Here is a 6,079-nt window from a genome sequence, read left to right as displayed (position 1 = left end):
GGGCTTGAGTAATGTTCCCAGTCTATGTTTGGGTAGTTGAAGTCACCCAATATGATGGTGTTTGGAGAGACATTCATACTCTCCAGTGTCTTCAGGAAGGCTGTGTGGGTTTCCTGAGTTTGAGAAGGTGGTCTGTAGCATGTTACAAACTGTAGGGCAGTTTTACCTATGGTTAATTGCACCTGGATGGTCTCTGATGCTTCGTGCATTGCCACTAACCTGGAGGTGTGGGTATCCTTTATGAATATGGATACTCCCCCTCCTTTTGTGGTTTGGTCCGGATTTTCGGGCCGGAATGCATGATATGAGGTATAACCTGATAGTGCTGGGGTGCTCTCAGGAGCCTTGAACCAGGTTTCAATCACATCACAGACATCAATGTTCTCCATACTGAGGAGGGCTTCGAGGGCGTGCATCTTGAGGTTTAGACTTCTGGCATTGAGCAGTATTACCCTTAGTTTTTCTCCATTTTTGTTTTCTAGGGCGGTAGGTTTATCATTTGAGCCTTGCCTAAAAAAGGCACTATGGGGGTGGCAAGAGCCTTTGCCAATATCCGGAAGCCCAGGGGTGACAGGTGAAAGCCGGCCCTTGCGAAGCAACGTGGCTTGTCAAGCATGTCATCCCAGGCAGACAGACATTGGATCCCCTTAGAATGACACCAGTAATTAAGCCAATTATTAAAGCTGATCATTTTGTCTCTGTATTGTGACATCATTCTTGGTGAGGGTAGGATACTGCTCAGGGTCAGGGTCATACCGGCCTGGGCTACATAATCTGAGAGCTCCTCTATGTCTCTTTTCATGTAGTCCAGGGAGGTATGTCTCAGGTCGTTCACACCGGCATGGACAATGACTGAGTCATACTTGTACTTGCTGTGGAGTGACCTGAGTGCTTGTGTTATGTGGTGGATTCTAGCGCCTGACAGGCAGCTTACTGTGATCTTTCCTTGTTCAGTCTGGTGAGTGGGACGTCAGTGTGTCTGACTATGGAGTCACCTATAACAAGTGTGTCTGGCATTGTGTTTGGCCTTAAGGGCTGTGACTGTTTAGCACACTGACTTTGAGAACTATGTGTTGCATGTCTTATGTCTTGAGGTGGCAGTTGCTTGGGTGTCTGCTTTGGAGGCCTCTGTAGTTTTGGTAGATTTTTGATCAGTGCCTCCGAGTATGTCTTTGTGTGTTTATGTGTTTGTTTTGCAGTTGTGATAGTTCTATGTGAAACTGGGTTTGTGGTGTGCGTGGTTTCCTTCTCCTCCTGTCTGGTCTTGCCAGTCCTGTGTTGAGAGAGCTCAGCCTCCAGTTTGGCTATATAGTTGCATCTCTCACATGTATTTGTGTTTTGTGGGAGAAGGAGTGGGTTGTCTGTGTACATGAGGCAATTGTAACATTGCCTCAAGATGCCCAGATTCACCAGCTGAACAGGGGAGGACGCCAGCAACTGACCCTTCGACATGCTAGAAAAAGTGAAAAAGTTTGCTGTGTAACTGAGTCAGAAGGGACCTATAGGAAATGGGTACTCAAGGGGATTCTAGGCTAATGTAGTACTTTGTTTAGTATACAAGTACTTTACCTATATAAAAATGCTTTAGGAGCAAGTGCTGAGCTTTTGAGATAGAGAATAGACTGTTTAGATTGCAAGTAGAGAAGTTCTAAGGGAAAAATTGAAGAGCAGACTTTACGGAGCCAGAAATAGTTTAACCTTGTTTAACCGGCGCTGCCCGATGGTGCTCTATGGGCAACTCAGCTAAATCACACAAAAGCGCTAAAGCGGGCTTTATAGCAGGGGTTGAAAAGAGCTAGGAATTGACCCAAAATGGCCAATAGACTACAAGTTTCTGGCTGGAACCACTGCTCTAGGGACAAATAGGCTGCTCAGTGCTCCCCACTCCCACTGGTGAACAAAGAAGCTTCCCTTTATCCAAATAAGGATATGGAATAGCTCAGGAACCAAGCCAAAGCCCAGAGATCAGCAAACTCTGAAGACTGGACTATTCTAGTTCAGTAAGGCGGGAAAACAAGATTTTTTTTTTTTTTTTTTGCAGAAAACAGGAAAAACAGACAGTAAATGCTATAAATGCTTTTAAATGGCTAGCGCACTTGAGTGTGTTAGCCTACAGGTAAAATTAAGCAACAAATAACTTTTTTAAAAGTGCAAAACAGTTAATCAACACAAAAACAGTTTAAATAGAATGCAGAGCTGTATAAACAGGCGAAAATGCAGTCGCTAAGCAGTAAATAATCAAAAAGCCAGAAAAAAATACTTAAATCAGGAAAAAGTCACTCTTTTGCTCTCTATTGCTTGTAGAACTCTGCAGGACACCATGAGGAGCTGTGCTGAGTTGAATACAAGTGAAAAAGTGCGCTAAAGCAGGCTTTATTACAGGGGGCTGAAAAGAGCTAGGAATTGACCCAAAATGGCCAATAGACTACAAGTTTCTGGCTGGAACCACTCCTCTAGGGCAAACAGGCTGCTCAGTGCGCCCCACTCCCACTGGTGAACAAAGACGCTTCCTTTTATCCAAATAAGGATATGGAATAGCACAGGAACCAAGACAAAGCCCAGAGGTCAGCAAACTCTGAAGACTGGACTATTTTAGTTCAGTAAGGCGGGAAAACAAGATTTTTTTTTTGTTTTTTCTTCTTTTTTGCAGAAAACAGAAGAAAAACAGACAGTAAATGCTATAAATGCTTTTAAGCGGCTAGCGCACTTGAGTGTGTTAGCCTACAGGTAAAATTAAGCAACAAATAACTTTTTAAAAGTGCAAAACAGTTAATCAACACAAAAACAGTTTAAATAGAATGCAGAGCTGTATAAACAGGCAAAAAGCAGTCGCTAAGCAGTAAATAATCAAAAGCCAGAAAAATACTTAAATCAGGAAAAAGTCACTCTTTTGCTCTCTGCTGCTTGTAGAACTCTGCAGGACACCACGAGGAGCTGTGCTGAGTTGAATACAAGCGAAAAATTGCGCTAAAGCGGGCTTTATTACAGGGGGCTGAAAAGAGCTAGGAATTGACCCAAAATGGCCAATAGACTACAAGTTTCTGGCTGGAACCACTCCTCTAGGGACAAATAGGCCGCTCAGTGCTCCCCACTCCCACTGGTGAACAAAGACACTTTCTTTTATCCAAATAAGGATATGGAATAGCACAGGAACCAAGACAAAGCCCAGAGATCAGCAAACTCTGAAGACTGGACTATTCTAGTTCAGTAAGGTGGGAAAACAAGATTTTTTTTTTTTTTTTCTTTTTTGCAGAAAACAGAGGAAAAACAGACAGTAAATGCTATAAATGCTTTTAAGCGGCTAGCGCACTTGAGTGTGTTAGCCTACAGGTAAAATTAAGCAACAACTAACTTTTTAAAAGTGCAAAACAGTTAATCAACACAAAAACAGTTTAAATAGAATGCAGAGCTGTATAAACAAGCTAAAATGCAGTCGCTAAGCAGTAAATAATCAAAAAGCCAGAAAAAAATACTTAAATCAGTTATAGCAAATACAGTTATAACAAATGCTCTGAAATATACTGTATATTTCCAAAATGTTTGAGAAGGACAGTCAGAACACAAGAAGGTTCAGGCGAAAGAGAAACAAAAAAAAAAGTTTTGTTTTACTTTCAGTATGTTTAGAAAGCTGTAGTGAGAATCTTGGGGCATGGTCAGGGATCTGTAGCTACTTTTGGTACTTTTTGCTACTTTTAGCTACAATTTGGATTGCAGTCTTACCTAGTGTTAGTTGCACCTGGAGAATTTCAGACGCATTGTGTTGGGCAACTAAGCTGGTGGTGTGAATATCCTTGGTGAATATGGACACTCCTCCAACTTTAGTGTTTCGATCCTGGTTTGGTAGCCAAAAAGTGTGGTATGAGTTGTAGCCTGGTATTGCAGGGGTGCTCTGTGGAGTCTTGAACCAGGTCTCAGTTACTGCATAGATATTAATGTTCTCCATTTTTAGGAGTGCCTCGAGAGAGCGCATTTTGAGATTCAGACTTCTAGCATTGAGTAGCATTACCTTCAGATTTTGCATGATTGTACCTGTTACAGTGGTGGTTTTGTCCTTTGAACTTTGCCTAAAAAAGACACTATAGGGGTGGCAAGAGCCTTAGCCAGTAACCTGAATCCCAGGGGTGACAGGTGCAGACCATCTCTGACAAAGCATTGTGGTCTGTCGATCATGTCATCCCAGGCATACAGATACTGGATCCCCTTTGAATGACACCAGAAGCTTAGTCAGTTGTTGAAGTCAATCATTTTGTCCTTATATTGTGGTATCATTCTGGGCAAAGGCAGGATACTACTCAGGGCTAGGGTCATCCTGCCTGGGCCACATGATCCGAGAGCTCTTCCATGTCTCTTTTCATGTAGTCCAGGGAGGTACGTCTCAAGTCATTCACATGAACATGGACAATGACAGAGTCATATTTGTACTTGTTGTGGAGTGACTTGAGTGCATGAGTTATGTGGCGGATCCTGGCACCCAACAGGCAGCTCACTGTAATTTTCTCCTTGTTCAGCCTGGTGAGAGGGACATTGGTGTGCCTGACTATAGAGTCACCTATGACTAAAGTGTTAGGTACGTTGTCTTGCCATATGGGCTGTTGCTGGGTGGCACACTGGTGTTGTGAGCTATGTGACACTTTGGTTGTGATTGGTGTAGTTTGCGTTTCAGCTTCGGAGATCGTTGTTGCTTGGGCAGGTTACAGTTAAGGGCCTCCGCATATGTGTATTTAGTGTTCCTATGTGTGGGTGTTGGTGGTTTGAGTTTAGAAGGGCTATGTGTTGCTTGAGGTGTAGTGCAGGTGTTAACCTTCTCTTCTTGACTGTCTAGCACAATCTTGGGTGGAGAGAGTGTTGCTTTCAGTTTGGATGTGTAAGTGCATCTCTCACAGGTTGTAGTGTTGGGTGGTAGTAGAGGGTTGTCTGTGTACATGAGGCAATTGCTGCATTGCCCCAGTATGCCCAGATTCACCAGGTGGACAGGAGAAATCAACGGAAGCTGACCCTTGGACATGCCTGGTTTGGTGCTTTTTTTTAAAGTATGGGAGCTGTTTTCCCTTACCTTAGCAAGGTACTTTGAAATTATAGGCTGTTTAGTGCCTATGATTAATTTTTCCTTATTAATAAGGAGAGTTGAGTGCTTCTATCAGTTTAAAGCTTCCTATTGCTTTCCAGCAGATATTAGAGCAAGTGCTAGTCACAGGGATGCTTAAAGGTAAGATGAAAAAAAATGGTTTATCCTAAACTCTGCAATGTGCACTAGAAAAGTTAGATGTAAAAGTAGGCAACTTAAGTTTTACTTTCTAAAAAGTTATGTTTTAGTGGAGAGTCACTATTTTTAAAACAGAAAGATAGATTGAAAGGGGGTCATCACTTCTGTATGCTGGTAATATGGAATACAGTAGAATGGCCAAAAAATGTAAATAGTTGAAGGGAAGTGATTTCACAAAATGATAATTCTCTGCTTACTCACACAAGCCAGTGAAAACAGACAGAAAATGAGATATATGGTCAAATTAACATAAGAGGCAGGCAGCTAGAAAGACAATGGTATTTAAGAACACAACAGTGACAGGGTTGGGGGGTGGGGAAATGTTCTGCCTGACTCCCAAGAAACACAGCTGTGGTGCCTTTTGAAGTTTTAATATGCAGTTAAAAGCAGAACACAAGCAAAACACAAGGTAAAGAAAACAACTCACAGCACTCAAAATATAAAAAGGCAAACAATATAAAATACAACAAATAAAAAGCAAACCAACCTTTCCCTCACAGCAAGGTGTAGCAGAGTCTGGGTGAGCCTTTCCAATAAAGCTCTGAAATGTTTTATTTTACCCCTTAAATAGAAGGTTTATTTCCTAGCTCCAACCCCTCAGTTCACAAATGATTAACCTTAAATGACCTCTTCTATCTTATGTATGAGTCCTTAATTGATCAGTTCTAATTTCTGCCTGACTCACAAGAAACAGAGCTGTGGTGTCTTTTGAAGTTTTAATATGCAGTTAAAAGCAGAACACAAGCAAAACACAAGGTAAATAAAACAAATCACAGCACTCAAAATATAAAAAGGCAATAAAACAATATAAAATAC

The sequence above is a fragment of the Protopterus annectens genome, chromosome 1.part1 (genome assembly GCF_019279795.1).
Source record: "Protopterus annectens isolate FY-2018-M chromosome 1.part1, PAN1.0, whole genome shotgun sequence".
In the NCBI taxonomy this organism is placed as follows: domain Eukaryota; kingdom Metazoa; phylum Chordata; order Ceratodontiformes; family Protopteridae; genus Protopterus; species Protopterus annectens.
This window is presented reverse-complemented; position numbering follows the sequence as displayed.